The 18,341-nt window shown below is 35.6% G+C and overlaps 1 pseudogene; it reads left to right on the forward strand.

Annotated features, from left to right (window-relative positions):
- The first annotated feature begins 11,169 nt into the window (after positions 1 to 11,169).
- LOC143558263 (receptor-like protein 6) lies at positions 11,170 to 14,095 on the forward strand (annotated as a pseudogene).
- The last annotated feature ends 4,246 nt before the right edge of the window (positions 14,096 to 18,341 follow it).

Raw genomic sequence — 18,341 nt, forward strand, 5'->3', positions numbered from 1 at the left:
ATGAATCCATGGCGTGGAGGCCATCCTAATGGAAAGCTTAACCAACGCGTAATACATATTATAACTAATCATTATACTTTATAAAAAGCTGAAGCATATTAGTTATAATTTATAGTATATGAATCGTACATTCATATTTAAAAAAAAATTACATTAAAATATTTTGTTTGCCCTGGCATTACCTTTTTTGAATTCTTTATTATTAACCCCAGGACTTTCATAATTAAACTTTATAAAAGTTTGATTGACCAAAAAGTTTGTGAATTTATCATTGACCCTTAAGACCTTTCTTTTCTGGCGTCTTTTCCTATAATAAGTGTTATATGGATTAAACTAATCCACTATTTTATTGGTCTAGTAAACCCACTCATATTTGTTCTAACTACAAACTGCCCAAGTTACATAATTTGGTCATGCTTTTATCACTGGAATAAGTTGTAAAACGCTTATAATGACTGCACACACATACACACATATATATACACACGTAAATTTTCGATATTTTAAACTTCCATTATTTAGTTTGCGTAAAATAATGAGAGGAGATATATAACAATTTTCCTTTTTTTGGAAAGACTGTTCATAGTTTGATGATATTGACCACCACTTTGAAAGGTTGATAAGATGTTACCATAATCAATTATTTTTTGAGATATAAACTTACCTAAAATCACATAATATTAAGTCTGTTAGCTAAAACCACTTATTTATTTGCAAACCCACCAATTTCAGAAAAAAAAACATATATACTATAAAGGAAACGATTGTTGAACGATTTGAATGTGATTATGATGATTACGAAGTGGTGACGGTGATTCCTTTCATATATGGGCGCCAATGATGTTTTGGCAACCACAGCGTCGGTTTAACAAGGGGGTGCAACTTTGCGACACATCACTTAGTTTTTATTTGCTAAATTACAAGTTTTGCCCAAACTACCTATTGATTACATTCTAGGCTAAGTGAGTTTTCTAACAAAGTAACTAATCCCTAATGAATTAGCGAGATTGGGATTAACTAACACAATTGAGCTATGATACAATTCTACCAACGCTCCTAATTCATGGAGCAACTCAAACTATGTTCTCATGCATGCACCATGGTAGTGTTAATTTCAGTTTGCTTTGTTTGATTAAATTATTTCCCAATTCTAGGTAACGTGTCTTATTATTAGGAGAGTTGGTAGTTTCCTTAATTTGATTAGCCTATAAATGGTTTGTTTGATTAAAATTCAAGGTAACGAAAATACAGTAAATTGGAAGCAAGGTGTCGTTCACTTCTCTGATATATCGGGAGTGTTTGGTTAATACATAAGGCAGAATCTTGAGATTGACCATCTTAAATCGGTCTCTAACACTTTAATAAACTAGTTTTATCCCGGAATATTAGGTTGGGTTTCCTCGAACATGCTGGAAAACAAAATTTGAAATGACATTTCCAAAGGAAAGTAAGAGTAATAAATAAAGTTAATTGTGTTACATCACAATATTGACATGAAGCCTCATTTTATGTTTATGCAGACAAAATTATGTTACAATTACACAAATTCCGAATCAAATTACTTATAATAAGCTGGTTTGATCTCTCGTTGTATCAGTTGATGAATCTCACATGATTGTGCAAGAGGGATCGTTGTTATAGGGGCCTTCGTATACATGATACGGCACACTGTAGTTATAATGGTGAGTATAAATTGGTGGCAACACGGGCGCTTGTGTCTGACCTGTGGCAGCACTGGCAGGAGCAACAGGTTTCTTCTCCTCTACCGAACCAACACTAACAAGCTCAGCGTAACCTACACTTTTCCTTAACAACGTTGCTAATTCAACTGAGTCGATTTTCTCACCGGTCAATGCAATCTGATCTTTATCTGAACCAACGAAAGACACCGATTCCACACCTGTTTAGCCATTCACAAATCATGTCTAGTTAATTTTTCGGATGATTTAAATCTCACCTTATGTAAAGGAAGAATAAGTAATATGTTTTGAACATCTTACCCGGGACACCAACAGCGATCTTCAGAGCCTTACGACTTTTCTTCTCGTTGTTCATTGCCATCTTCACAACAATCTTTTGCTGCATAAGCAATCAATTGTACAAATTGAGGTCAAGAATGTTATAACCAAATTGAATAACTGAACAAGTTTCTACCTTGGCCATTTCTATGAAAATTAATGATGATCTGATGCTAACAAATTTGTGTTTTGGATTGACTCGTTCTCTCGTGTTATGAGGACTTGGAGAAGGTGTTAAAAGAATGTGCAAGAATGTTAAGAATCTCAGGTATTTATAGATGAATCCATGGCGTGGAGGCTATTCAACTGGAAAGCTTTAACCAACGCGTAACAAATATAAAATTGTATATTCAACTTTATAAAAAGCTCAAGCATATAATTAATATACTTTGTTACCCTTTTTGAGTTCTTTATTATTAACAAACGACTCACATCAACTTTACAAAGAATTTTGGGAGAACTTTCTTTTCTGGCGTCTTTTCCTTATATAAAATAATAACCAAATCTCAATATTGGTCTAGAAGACCTACCATATATATATATCACTTATCACATTAAATGATAAGTGGTCATGTAGAGCACGAGCACAAAGTAAAAACAGATAGAATTATCACCTACGTGAAGGATTGCCAAACAATATCATACTATACAACTTTTAAGGAAGATTATGAATTGATATTTATTCGAGAGCTACACGAGTTAAATTGCGTCTAATTTAATCTAACGCTCACATTGGATGATCGACACGAAAATGAAATTAAATATAAAGTGTTGACCATTGAGGCCTCTTATAGGAGCTGGTACCATCGCGTGGGTTCAATAACGGGATGTGACACATCTTTTAATTTGTCTTCGTTAAGTTACAACTTTTGAACGAACTACCTATTATTATATTCTAAGCACTGACTATGCTAATAAGTTATCTAAGTTTATGATTAAACTTCAATACGGACAAAAGCGATAGCTGGATTCCAAACTATCGACATAATGCTTTGGGTGCGGTTTGGATTGCAAGCAACGTCTTGAAACACAAAGGCTTGTTTAGCCACATTACGTGACCATGAGGATACTTCCCACACATTAGGCTTCCCACTTTCCTTATTGCTAAACGAACAATATGTAGGGAAGGCTCCCAAGTAAAAAAGCATAAAATAACAAGAAAATCAAATATTCCACCCATCTGAAGAGAAACATTCTAAGGAATTGAAATAGATCAACACCCATTAAAAAAGTATTTATGACATAGGTATATCAACAAATTAGATGCTGGTTATGCAAATACATTTTCAAAATGAAGAAATACGTTTGGACAAATGATATCTTAAAACATGTTCATCAAGAAACCCCAATATCTTGATCAAGGCCGAAGTATGGCTGTGTCTCGGAAGACGGATCTTCATTAGTACTATCTGGCCAAGTCACTAGAGTTGGATCTTCATGCGGAAAGTCTGTCAAGAATCACGGAGGTAGATCTTCGAAAAAGTTGTTTACCCAAGTCATTGGATCAGTAGGGTCATCAAGGCTGTCTGTTGAAGTCGGTGTATATGGATCCGTTCCCATCGTGTTATCACCACCGTTGTTGTCCGAATAAGGCCCAGCGTGTTCTCTTGCAAATTGTTGAACAAAAGTTTCAACTGCTCTACCTGACCTCCTAAGGTTAGAGTTTATTCTCATGTGCATAATGTTGTCAACAGGTTGCTGTGATGGCTTAGGAGGAAATGGCCGACGACTCCCATCAATGTTGTTAACTGGTTGCGGTAAAGTTTGAGGAGGAAATGGCTGATCACACCCATCAATGTTGTTAAGTGATTGCTGATACGTTGTAGACATAAACCTCACTGGTGTAGCAATCTCAACATCTATTGTCGAGTCTGGGAAGTGTTCTGGTCCATTAGGTAAATTACCTGCCGATACTCTTCGTTTTCTAGTTGGAGGTTCATCATCAATTTGGTTTTGTTCTTGATTCCGTCTGTTCTGAATTTTTCTGGACTGTTTATTGTTATCAGTTAGGATCATCACCGGCGCCTTCTTGTAAACTTCGCACAACACACAATCACTTAGCTACAAAAACAAGGAAATTTGGCCATGCTATAATCATATGACGGACATGTTAAGAAATTACACACGTATACATACCTTGTTTCCATCGCTTCCGATAGGGAGATTCGGATCATTGGTGGTATACTCATGCATTAGCCATGACGTCTTTTTCCCCTTGTCATCATAATAAGCTAAACTTCTTTTACTTCCAACCGCTTCTCTCGCTTTATTATAAACCGTTGTATATCTCTGTGATGCTTTCCAAGATCCAAAGTTCTTGGTTTTTCTGTTAGGTAAGTCCCCTTTTGGATATTTTCTATCTCTAGATGTCAGAAAGTACCACTTGTTTTCGTGCGATAAGTATCGTTCTGTCATCAAGAAAACATTCAAATTAATTGTGTTAAAAGAAAAAAAATACAAAACAAGAAACGATCAAGATTAATTATACTCTTATTTAAGGTCATATGTACATGTTAATTAAAGGGTGGGAAGTTGTTACTAACCAGACAGTTATTGGGGATGGTAGTCGTAAAGATTGACCTCGTGTAACCGGCACTTAGAGTGGTTTCCAGTTTGTATCTTCTTTTTCAAATAGCGGACGATGAGATCGTAGTCCGTCGGACAAAAGCAATAGCCGGGTTCCAGACTATCGGCATAATCAGGCTCTTCTTGTCTACTAGATCGAATGATTTGTTGTTCACCGTCCATTTAGATTGATCTGGGTGACAAAAATTTTGATGAGACTTAGAATGAATAAGGGGAAAAGATTATATAAGTAGTGTCATGAAAAAATTGACTTTTAATTACTGGATTTCGTTATTCACGGCCAAAGTCTCGCTTATTGTCGTTCTAAGGGTTTTGGGTAATATAAGATAGTCGGTGTTTGTATTTTAAAATTTTAAATGTCATATTATGCAAGGAAGTAGCGATATGTGCAAGTGATATAGTTTATTTTTAATGAGATTTGAGTATTCTGTTCCTGGAGATATCATTTTTAGATAGAGTTAAGTGCCATTTTAGTGCATGTGGTTTGGCCAACTACGTAACTTTAGTACCTATTCTTTATTTTGTGCAAATGGCTACCTCAGTTTCAAAAAACTTGCATTTTTAGTACTTTTTTCTAACCCCGTCTATTTTTCCGTTAAGTTAGGGATAATTTGGTAACTTCGTTATTTTCTTTTCTTTTAAATGCTTATATCTTGTAAATCCTAAATCTCCAAATCATAACATTAAAATTCAAACCCTAAATCCCCAAATATCGTAAAAATTTAAACCCTATGATGATATGGAGAAAGGGTTTGGGGATTTAGGATTTGGATTTTGATGTTATGATTTCGGGATTTAGGGTTTACAAGATATAAGCGTTCAAAAGAAAAGAAAAAGACAAAGAAAATAACGAAGTTACCAAATTATCTCTCACTTAACGGAAAAAATAGACGGGGTTAGAAAAGAAGAACTAAAAATGCAAGAAACTGAGGTAGCCATTTGCACAAAATAAATAATATGTATTAAAGTTGCGTAGTTGGCCAAACCACAGGTACTAAACTGGTACTTAACTCTTTTAGATAACATGATTTAATTTAGATTCTAACTAGTTTTAAAAATGCAAGTGATATATCAAGTCCCGTAATTCAAGTCCCATATCGATAATCAACACACAAACTAAACGAATAACTCGCGTTTATATTAATAATAAAATATGACTCTAAAAACTGATTACAAACCCTCAAACTCTAACTCGGTTTGACTCTTTAACTCGGTTACATCTAGATAAACCCTAACTCGGTTACATCTCGTGTGTGCCTCTTGGATGAACCCTAACTCGGTTGCATCTCACACCACCACAATCTATAATGTCTAACCATGACATGTTTATATAGACTTAACCTAACTTGTTATCAAAGGCATTACCTATTATAATTACAGTACAATTAGGAAACATAATGTAATTAGGAAACACAACCAGTTATACCAGCTTGTCAATATTAGTCCCTCAAGTTCACCGACTTGTGACTTAGAGTCTGAAATTACTTCCAAAAATCACCCCCTAATTTCTGACTCTAAATAAGTGGTCATTCAACTCCGAGCATGTCACTTTTGCCCTGTTTGATTTAACCCATGAACTTGACCTTCTCGGTTTTCACAACCATCTTCACCTTGATATCCCCGGAACTTTTCTTGATCCATAGATGTGTTCTTCGACTCCCCCGAACTCGACTACCTCTGTGACCCTGTCCCCAACCATTCATTCGGTCGTATGAAAACGCATAACCACTCATTTGGTTACGATTCGGTCATCTAATCGAGCAGACAACAATCTTCCTTGATCATCTCCTGTTCCTGAATCAAACCACAAGCACATCGTTTAAATCAATAGACTGGCCAAACATAACTCGTTTAACCCTTGTAAAATCGAACTCCAAGTTAAACGCGCTTGTCCAACCCCTTGCTCCAGTCCGTCGGAACAATATGAACAAATCAATTCCGAACAACTTTTCAGAACCGAAATCGCTTGCTCGTAAAATAAAGTATATCAAACCCTGGTTAATACCTAACTCGTTTAAGCCAATAAAATATGAACATTGAATTGAACCGTCCTGTTCAACACAAATAAAAACCAATAATAATGATCAAACCGTCTTATGTAACCTATAATAATGTTCAAGCCGTTGAACCAAAAGAAAGAAAATAAAACACCTTTTTTTTCCTTCTTGAACTCCTCGTGAACCAAAAAATAAACTTTTTAAATTTTGTTTTATCCTCACGATAGGAAGCAGTAGTCACCACATAAATATTTTGCCCTTTTCACTTCTCACACCTTTAATAATATACTTTAATTACAAAACCATATCACTATAGAAACTAGTTTCCGATGCAAGATTTTTTTTCCCACAGCGGAATCCCGATTAGAAACCCTTTGTTTCTGAGATGTTGCTGAACGAACAACCTAATCGTTGCGCCGCCGTAACAGTACCCACACCGCTGCTCCTATGTATCGGTACAAACCCAACTTGGTCCGATATTCTCCGATTGATAGCTCCTCTCAAGCCATCAATCGCCGCCAATCACTATACCGTTGATCTGCCTCACTGCCGATCAAAGTTAACTCGATTATCGATTTCTTGAACTTGGCTCTGATACCGATTCAAGTACTGTAATTCAAGTCCCTTATCGATAATCAACACACAAATTAAACGAATAACTCGCGTTTATATTAATCAGAAAATATCACTCTAAAAACTGATTACAAACCCTCAAACCCTAACTCGGTTTGACTCTTGATGAACCCTAACTCGGTTACATCTAGATGAACCCTAACTCGGTTACATATAGATGAACCCTAACTCGGTTACATCTCGTGTGTGCCTCTTAGATGAACCCTAACTCGGTTGCATCTCACACCACTACAATCTATAATGTCTAACCATGACATGTTTATATAGACTTAACCTAACTTGTTATCAAAGACATTACCTATTATAATTATAGTACAATTAGGAAACATAATGTAATTAGGAAACACAACCAATTATGACCAACTTGTCAATATTAGTCCCTCAAATTCACCGACTTGTGACTTAGAGTCTGAAATTACTTCCAACAATATATGTTAAAAAAAATATAAATCACGTTCTATCTGAAATAAATAGACTAAATGTACTACAAGTTTATGAAACAAAATTCATACATACAAACATATATATACAAAACTAGAGAAAATTATCAAAATGACTCTTTTGACCCACTAGATTCCATGAACTTCCACGGAATTCAAATGTCCCTATAAATTAATATCCTCAAATGGAACAAAGTTTTCGAGAAATAGTAGCGGAAAATTCACTGCTAATGCAAATGCGTCACTAATACCTTATTGACACCGCCAATCTAAGTTGTCGCCACTAAGGCTTCACTAGAGATTTTGTTGAAAACTTTCTGCCATTCGGGAGACGGAATTTTTACGTTTTTTACGCAACAAAACATGATTAATTTGCACATGTGTTTGAATATGTAAAAGAAACAAAAACGATATTAATTTCTCATTGAAATGGATATTACGATATAAAAATTTCTATAAACACGAGATGTAAGCGTTGTCGGAGCTCGGGCGTCTTTTCCCATGATTGGTCTAGAAGACTCGCCATAAATAATAAGTGATGCAGAGCACGAGCACAAAGTATAAACTGTTGGGTCAATTGTTGTTTGGCCCAAGTGTAAGGCCCAACCCAAGAATTTGGGTTTTATAATATTTAGTAATGTCTTGACTAGCAAGTTAGGTTAGCCTATATAAACCGAGTTATGGTTAGGCATTATAGAGGGTGAACAAGATGTAACCGAGTTAGGGTTCATCTAGATGTAACCGAGTTAGGGTCTATCAAGAGTCAAAACGAGTTAGGGTTTGAGAAAGTTGTAATAAGTTTTTAGAGTTATATTTTTTGATTAATATAAACGAGGGTTATTCGTTTAATTCGTGTGTTGATTATCGATCCGTGACTTGAATTGGTATCAGAGCGGTTACGCTCTTAGAGTTTGTCAATCAAAGTCGTGATTGATAAGGAGGCAAGACGTAAATGAAAGTCGTGATTGATGCGGAGGGTTTGGTCAAGTACGTGATTGTATGGATTTATTAAAAGGTAAAAAGGAATTTGATGTTTTACTTTTGTAGCTCTACGATCATAAGGAAAAAAGTGGGAAAACACAAAAGTCAAACACAAGTGTATGTTGCGATTGAAAGAAAAAGAAATATTAAATCAAACAAGTTGGTTTGATTGGTGAGGAGACAATTTAAGGAAAAAAAAGGTTTTATTTCTTTATTGGTTAAACAAGCATGGTTTGACCACCACCATTGATTGTTTATTTTATTGAGTTGGACAAGCGGATTTAATTCAGAGTTTTGTTTTGTTTTTTTTTTTGGTTTGAACGATTTATCTTCTGACCTAAGGATTTGATTTGTTGAATCGAACCAGGTGCTCACTAAGAAGATCAAGATGACTGATGCTCACTCGATGCTCACTCGATTAGATGACCAGGATTGCAGCCAAAGGAGTGGTAATGTGTTTTCACAGTGGCAGATCTAGGAATATTTTTCAATGGGTTCACTGTTCGGGTCGGTATTACGGTTCAGGTCGTTCTAACTGCTCGTGTCGCTTCGATGGCTCGATTCAATTCGACGGTTTCAGGTCGATTCAGTGTACCAAGAATGGGATTTTACTAAAGATCATATTTGTTTCCTCAAATTAATGACCAAAACATTCTTTTAGAAAGGCTAAGCCTATCTCTCTTTCTATGTAATACATAGCAATCCGATTTGCATGCTAGCTAAGTTGTTGGGCCAAGCATAAGATTGTAAGATACACATACCAATGACTAAGTAATCAGTTATAAAAAAATTAAAGAATCTACTGCAAGTGGGAATTGAACCCGGGTTCTCACAATAATAAAGCAAGGTTTTTACCATTAAACCATGGTTCAACTTTGCTTATTTGTTCACTTACAATTTATATGTGGGTTTACTATCATATTTTATATAGGCATTCTATATAAAATCCGAAACTCAGTGGGTTTCCGTGAACCCATACCCAATTAACTAGATCCGCCCATGCGTTTTCATACGACCGAGTGTGGTTAGGCATTATAGAGGGTGAACAAGATGTAACCGAGTTAGGGTTCATCTAGATGTAACCGAGTTAGGGTTTATCAAGAGTCAAACCGAGTTAGGGTTTGAGAAAGTTGTAATCAGTTTTTAGAGTTATATTTTCTGATTAATATAAACGAGGGTTATTCGTTTAATTCGTGTGTTGATTATCAATCCGGGACTTGAATTGGTATAACCGCTCTTGGAGTTTGTCAATCAAAGTCGTGATTGATAAGGAGGCAAGACGTCAATCAAAGTCGTGATTGATACGGAGGGTTTTGTGAAGTACGTGATTGCAGGGATTTATTAAAAGGTAAAAAGGAATTTGGTGTTTTACTTTTGTACTCTAAGATCACAAGGAAAAAAGTGGGAAAACACAAAAGTCAAACACAAGTGTATGCTGTGATTGAAAGAAAAAGAAATATTAAATCAAACAAGTTGGTTTGATTGGTGAGGAGATAATTTAATGAAAAAAAAGGTTTTATTTATTTATTTGTTAAACAAGCAGGGTTTGACCACCACCATTGATTGCTTCTTTTATTGAGTTGGACAAGCGGATTTAATTCAGAATTTTGTTTTTTTCTGTTGAACGAGTTATGTTCTGACCTAAGGGTTTGATTTGTTGAATTGAACAGGATGCTTACTAAGAAGATCAAGATGACTGATGCTCACTCGATTAGATGAACATGATTGCAGCCAAAGGAGTGGGAATGCGTTTGCATACGACCGAGTGAATGGTCGGGGACAGGGTCACAGAGATAGTCGATTTCGGGGGAGCCGAAGAACACATCTATGGATCAAGAAAAGTTCCGGGGAGATCAAGGCCAAGATGGTTATGAAAACCGAGAAGGTCAAGATCATGAGTCAAATCAAACAGGACAAACGAGACATGTTCATGGGAGTTTGCTATCGTCTCACTCATTTTCAACTTTATTTTTTGTTTTGCTTTGAGTGATTTGTTTCTGTGTGTTTTTCTTTTCTAGTTTTGTACTTACTTTTTGGGGGTTACTTTTCTGGATTGGCTTGTACGATTGTCTCATCGTTTCTACTTTCTTATTGACCAGGTTTATTTATAAAAAAAGTTCTGTTAAAAATAATCCGTAGGAGCTAAAATGGACACTTCACTTTAGATAGCAAGTTGCAATTGATATCTTGATTGATAATATTCAAACACCAAGAAAGACAAGAGGAAGAAGTCACATAGAGTGTTTGGAATCAGTCCACCAAAGTATTATAACCACAACTAAATTAAATACAACATATAATTACAATTATAACAAAATAATCTTCAGCAAAGTAAGTGAATGATCGTTCACAATCAATTACTAGCCCACCACTACTTTCATCACATTTTCTCCGTCGTTCATTTCTTATCTTGTAATGATTGAGTGTTTAATATACAAAATAGTCTCTCTATATAAACAAAACTGTAACTTCTACAAATAATCAAGTTATCAAATTAAACCTAGCTACTTCTTCATGGCTTTCAGTTTCATGCAAATCATCTCCTTTGTATACTTATTAGTCATTAGCCCGTGTATTAGTTCATTATTAAGCCATCATAAAGAGTGTTCAGCATTGTTTGAATTTAAGCAAAGCTTTCTACATCGACCTTATGCTTCATTTGATGCTGGAAGGTTTCAAAAGCTTGACTCTTGGAGGAAGATCACAAGCAACACATCAGATCATGATTTTGATTGTTGCTTGTGGGATGGTGTAGTTTGTAGCAATAAGGGCCATGTGATTGGGCTCGATTTGAGCCAAAGCTCTCTCCGTGGACCTATCAAGTCCAATAGTTCACTCTTCAGCCTTGTTCATCTTCAAATGCTTAATCTCTCTATGAACGACTTTGTTGAATCGCAAATTCCATCTGAAATAGCTCGTCTTAAGAAACTAAGAAGCCTTGATCTATCTTATTCGAGCTTCAGTGGTCAAATCCCGATTAAAATCACGCACTTGATGCAGTTGAGTTTGTTGGATCTGTCATGGAATCCGCTAAAGCTTCCAAGTACTAGTTTTGAGGTTTTGCTGCAAAACTTGACTAAACTCGAAACACTACATCTCTCAGGAGTTGACATCAATTCATTCATACCTCCTTTCTTGTCTAACTTTTCTTCTTTGAGGTCAATTGATCTTCAAGGTTGTCGGCTTCGAGATTGGTTTCCGTCAAAAATATTTCATTTACCCAATCTCAAATATCTTGATATGAGCGAAAACCCAAACCTCACTGGTTCATTACCTGAATTTCAAAACAACACCTTACTTGAGCATTTGGATCTGGGAGCCACAAGTTTTGTTGGGAGTATACCACAATCCATAAGCAAACTAAACCATTTGGTATACTTGTCCCTTTATGCATGCTATTTCTCTGGATGCATCCCACGTTCTCTCTCTAACATGACCCGGCTGACTCTCTTGATACTTGGTGAAGATGAGCTCATGGGCTTAGTTCCTACATTGCCAAGACGTCTTTCAAACCCTGTTGGTTTGGAAGTTTGTGAAAAGGGACGCATACATGAATGGTTATGCCGACTGACAAACCTTGAAGTGTTGAGTCTAGTTTATGTCAACATATATGATGAAATTCTGCCCTCTCTTTCGAATCTTACCAAACTTAGTGCTGTTACAATGCGGCAAAATTCTATCTATGGTCATATCCCATCTTCTTTTATGAACCTTACCAAATTAACTATCATAGACAAGGAGAAATTTCAAGCTCGTTTTCCAATTTCAAATGTCTCGAATGGCTTACCCTAGAAGATAACAGTTTTAGCGGCACACTGGACCTTGGTACGTTCGTAGGACTCACCAAACTCAGAGTTTTGTTGTTAGGTTATAAAAAAGTATCATTAGTCGACACCAACTACACCAATCTGACCGTGTTACCAGAATTGATTTATCTAGGACTCTCATCATGCAACTCGAGAGAATTTCCAATCTTTTTGCACTCCCAAAAAAAATTGGCAATCTTAAATCTTAGCAACAACAACATTACCGGCCTTGTCCCAGAGTGGATTTTGAATAATACCAAAGAAACATTACAGATTCTTGATCTTTCAAACAACTTAATCACTGGATTTCATAGGCAACCCCATTTTCTCCCATGGGTTCGTTTGGAAGAATTCAAGATCTCGTATAATCAGCTACAAGGAAGAATTCCAGTTCCACCGCTAACCACGGTTATTTACGATGTCTCAAACAATAAACTAATCGGTGAAATACCACCACTGATATGTGAAATGAAATCCCTTCAAGTGTTAGATTTGTCTTCTAACAACATGACTGGAATGCTTCCTCCATGTTTAGGCAACTTTGCCAGTTTGTTGTAAGTTTTGGATTTAAAAAGAAATAACTTCCATGGGCCAATGATGAATGCCTTTACTCAAAGAAGTCTGGTGAAGAAAATTGATTTGAGTGAAAATCAATTTACAGGTCAACTGTCAAAATCATTGACTAATTGCACCAAATTAGAATTTCTCGATGTTGGAGGTAACTCTTTCAAAGACGTCTTTCCATTTTGGTTGGGAACTCTTGCTAAACTACAAGTTCTCATTTTACAATCCAATAAGTTTTTTGGTGTGATTCAAGGTCCGGCTACAATTGGCTCACCATTCCTCAAGTTACGCATCATAGACATTTCCAACAATGGTTTTAGTGGATAACTGCAACAAAAGTTATTTCAAACATGGAATGCAATGAAATCGTTTAATGTTAGAAAATCCTCTGTTATGGAAATATATCTGCATATTGACCCAAAGTCGAATTTTCTAGTGAGGTACTCGATGACGCTAACAAACAAAGGTGTCAAGATGGAGTACCCTAGTATTTTAAACATCTTCACAGTTATTGATCTCTCTAGTAACAAATTTGAAGGGTTGATCCCAGAATCACTGTATTATCTACATGGGATTCAATCCATTAATCTTTCAAATAACCATCTTACAGGTCGTATCCTCCCATCTTAAAGAATCTTGAATCTTTGGATCTCTCCCAAAACAAGCTAGCAGGGGAAATTCCTCACGAATTGTCATAACTTGGTTTCCTTGAAATTTTTAATGTGTCATTCAATCATCTTCATGGGGCCATACCTCAAGGGAAACAATTAATTACATTTGAGAACAACTCCTACATGGGTAATCCCGATTTGTGTGGAACACCTTTATCTAAGAAATGCCAAATTTTAAGGACACTAACGCTTCCACCGAAGAACATTGAGTGTGGGTCTTTCTTCCCAGGTGATAAAACTAATTGGGTGATCATGTTGTTAGGAGTTGGAAGTGGGTTTGTAATTGGAATTGTTTTGGGGAACTTACTTTATGGTAAGCATGGTGATTGGGTCATTGAGTCATACGAGATGAGGAAGCACAGATGGGTAAAGCCAATAAGAAACACAAGGAGAAACTAACAACATCCACAATTGAGGTTTGATGATCCTTTGAAGGGATGAGATTTTTTTCCTGAAAACCCGTACCCGTACCTGTATCCGTACCTGTACGTGTGTATCGGGTACGGGTATGGGTACCCAAATTTATTGATTATAGGTACGAGTACGTTCGGGTACATGTATGGGTATTACGGGTGTTGGTACCCGTTTATAATATGCAGGGCTTTTATTAGGTTTCCAACACTCATATTTAACTTTCAAACGAGATTTGCAAAACATAATATATATTAGTTGAATAAGTTCATTCTCAATCTATATGTGTATATTTATATATTGTGTATTCGTATATTTTTATTTCATGTATGTGTAATTGTGTATATCATTAAATAACATGTATTATTTTTATCTCTTGTTTTTCTATAGAAATTGAGGATAACATAAACAAAGAAAAGGAAAAAGGGAAAATGGAAAGATGACTAGCGAAGATTAAACGAATGTTGACTTTCTTTGTATAAGTTAATTTTGGTTTATAGATTTTGATAAAAAAAAATTTGATACTTTGCATGTTTTGGTATTCATAACTTGATTTTGAATGAATTTTATATTATGGTTGATTTGTTTCATTTTTAGTTTTGGTATTATGTTTTGGTTGCGGCATTACGGTTATAGTTGTGGTATTACGGTTTTGGTATTATAGATAATTGATTGTCGGCATCGTACCATTACCGATACCTAGTTTAGTGGAGATTTAAAAAAAAACAACAAAGGAGTATAAAGCGAGTACCGTACCCAAAGTACCTGTACCCGTACCATATAATTCGGGTATGAGTATCCAGATTTTAGGTACAGGTACTTTCGGGTATAGGTACGGTACGATCTCATCCCTAATCCTTTGTAGATATTTGTTGAGTTTGTCCGGTAAGTTTATATTATATACACGTATATGTCTATTAATAATAATAATAATAATGCATTAAATGTATTTATTTTGTTATAAAACATGATAACTAATTAGTTTTCTAGTTTATAAGTTTGACAAAAATTAACAACTATATAATGAAAAGCTAATGTATGAAAAATTGATCACTGAGTCAAGGTTACGCATTGATTTAAATTTAATGGATCATTTAATGAAAAATTTTATTTGGGTTTATTAGATTTAAATAATCCTTAATGAATAGAATTGACTGATAATAATCCTTATTCATTTTATCATAAATGGCGATCCCAAATTTTAAAAAAGTTGGCCAATGCCCCCCCCCCCCACACACAAATAAAAGGACTTTGACATTATATTTTTTTTCCTATTCGAACTAATGTTTTAGGGCTTTTGATTAGAAAAAGAATACGAGTCGATTGATGTATAACTTAACTTGAAACGTGATCCAAACGACTTGAGTTTTGTTAATTAAAGCAGTGTTTCGTCGTTTTGGAGCATTGTTTTGTCGTTTCGAAGCATTGTTTCGTCGTTTTGGTGATTTGAAAAGTACATATTCAATACACTAGTTAGTCGTCAAAATGATTCAATCTCAAAATAATTACTCCATCCATCCCATTAGAAGTGTCATGGTTTGAAAAATACAAAGTTAATATAGATTAAATGATTACTCTTTTTCGCTTACCAAATGACAACAATGCCCTTGTAAATTGCGTCTATCAATATTATTTATTAATGTTGGTTGTGTGTGTTTAAGGGTAAACTTGGAATTGGCTAATAAATTTTGAAAGTGAACATTTATAATGGGACAAATAAAAAAGGAAATATGGAAACTTTTAATGGGATGGAGGGAGTAACACATAACATACTATTTCCAAACTATAAACATCGATCTAAGACCAGTTGATGCAAACTGAAATCCTAGTTCATATATAAGAATTAAGATGGAAATAAATAGTACAACAAACTAGTTGAGATTTACAATGTGGCTAGTATTCAGACTCGGGAGAAATTTTTATAGGCATCCCTTTGGAAAGAAACGGGAACGGATCCATGAGAATAGGCTCATCGGCTATATCACCAGCCAGTTATATCGTGTTACATCATAATGCACAAACACAATAATATTAAGCTTTGGTAGCCTGAGCATGACAACCTTGGCCCTCCACCAAATGGTATAAAAGCATAAGCTTGGACTGGATCCGCAAATCTACTCAGGTTGAAACTTATCGGATCTACAAAATACTTTTCATCATAATGTGTTTTGTATTTCGTCCAAATCATGAGATTGCTCGTCTAAAGAAATTAAGAAGCCTTGTTCTATCTCAGTTGGCTTCACCTGAAAAATCCCGATTGAAATCTCCCACTTGATGCAGTTGACTTTGTTAGATCTATCATGGAATCCATTAAAGCTTCAATGCCCTTGCTTTGAGGATTTGCTGCAAAAGTTGACTAGTCTTGAACAACTGCATCTCTTAGGTGTAGGCATTGACAACAGTTCATTCATGCCTCCTTTCTTGTCTAAGTTTTCTTCTTTGAAGTCAATTGATCTACAAGGTTATCGGCTTTCTTTTTAATCCAATACATGTAGTATATTAATCACTCGTCATCAATAAGTACAAGGGACGTGATGTAATTAGTTGAAAGTATGTTTAAGTATGTATAAAGTCTTGGGGTTAGAGTGTCCATATGTAAAGTTTGCAACTTGCAAAACACGTGTATGTTGTTTTGTGGTTCTTGAAAGGTTGCAACCCTAATCATCATGTCTTTTGGTGATCTATAAATATATAGGGGCTGCATCAGAACGTTTAGATCATTCAATCTAAGTTCAAGTTATCAATAAAGATTGTTGATCATATCTTATTGTTCATCATATTTCTTTATTAATTCAATATCAAAGATCAAGTTTGGGCCAACAATATAGACAACAAATTGGTTGAGTTTCCTAAACAAAGAAGTAAGTTATTTCATGTTAGAGAGTGAACTTGGGATGCAACCGGAGAAATAACATGCTATCCGGGCAAATGCCTTAAAGAAATTTAAGCTTGGTAAATTAAAATTTGTTTATGGATATTGATCTACAACATGTATAACGAAAATTGAAGGTATGGCGGTCCAAAAGTAAAAAACTAACACAGCTCCCTAACCTGCTAAGATCAAAGAAAACATGACTAGTTAGTCTCACCGCAGAAAGGGGTCTACTGCGATCAACCTCTGGAGTGAGAATCAGTTATATTATACAAGAGGTTATAAGAGGGTAAGTATGGAGATGGAGTAGAGAGATATAGGATAAGTGTGAATGAATGTTACCGTTGGGTGAAGTCCTCTTTTTATAGGCATTGAGAAGCTTTTTTGGGAAGCATAAGCTTCTTAAAAGGAAATGGTCAACTCCTCTTTTAACACATGCAGACAAGTAATACCATTTCAGAGTAACTTGTTTTCTGCTTTTGTCCTGCCATGTCGACATCTATAATTTATGGTATGTTTCAGCTTTATATCATAACAGAGATGACTTTTATGAGGTTTACTGTAGCGAGGAGCTTCCATGGTCAATCTAGAAGCTTTGGTGAGGAAGCTTTGAGCTTCTTTGTCTAACAACTTGTGATTGTTGCTTCATAACTTCTAGGTTTCCCTGGGTGAGTAAGGGTATCCACGTCATCAATCATGAATCCGACAACCTTCCAAAGAGCCAAACGAGCCTCAAAGACATCAACAATCTTACACCAATTGCTTATTTTATTCATATTCGCTCCCACTAAAATACCCAAATACTCAAACGGAGACAACCCCGACTTGAAGCCCATCATAGAAGCCATCTCCCCCAATTCATTTCCACTCGTACCGAGCCCAAAAAGGTTGGACTTATGAATATTAGCCTTAAGGCCAGAACACGCATGAAAACACCTCAATATCCTCACCATATTAGCCACATTGAGACGAGACCATTCACCCAAAATTAGGGCATCATCAGCATAAAATAAGTGCGAAACAACTGGACCATCCTTTGCCAAAGTTAACCCTTTGAATTCCCCTTCTTCAATGGCCTTATAGATCTTGCACGAAAGCGCCTCCATAACAACCAAAAATAAAAAATAAGATAGAGGATCCCCTTGACGCAGCCCCTTTTCACTTTGGAATTTAGAAGTAGGCGAACCGTTAACAAGAATGGCCGATCTTGCCTAATGTAAGACACCTATTATGTAATTACACCACCTCTCAGGAAAGCCTATCTGCTGCAGAATAGAGATCAAGAAACCCCAATTTACATTGTCGCATGCTTTCTCAAAATCTACCTTCAACAAAAAAATCCTTTTTATCTTTCTTCTTGAC

Source organism: Bidens hawaiensis, unplaced genomic scaffold (genome assembly GCF_021521415.1).
Source record: "Bidens hawaiensis isolate Kalapana, Puna unplaced genomic scaffold, B.hawaiensis_p1.1 tig00019386_1, whole genome shotgun sequence".
Taxonomy (NCBI): Eukaryota; Viridiplantae; Streptophyta; class Magnoliopsida; order Asterales; family Asteraceae; genus Bidens; species Bidens hawaiensis.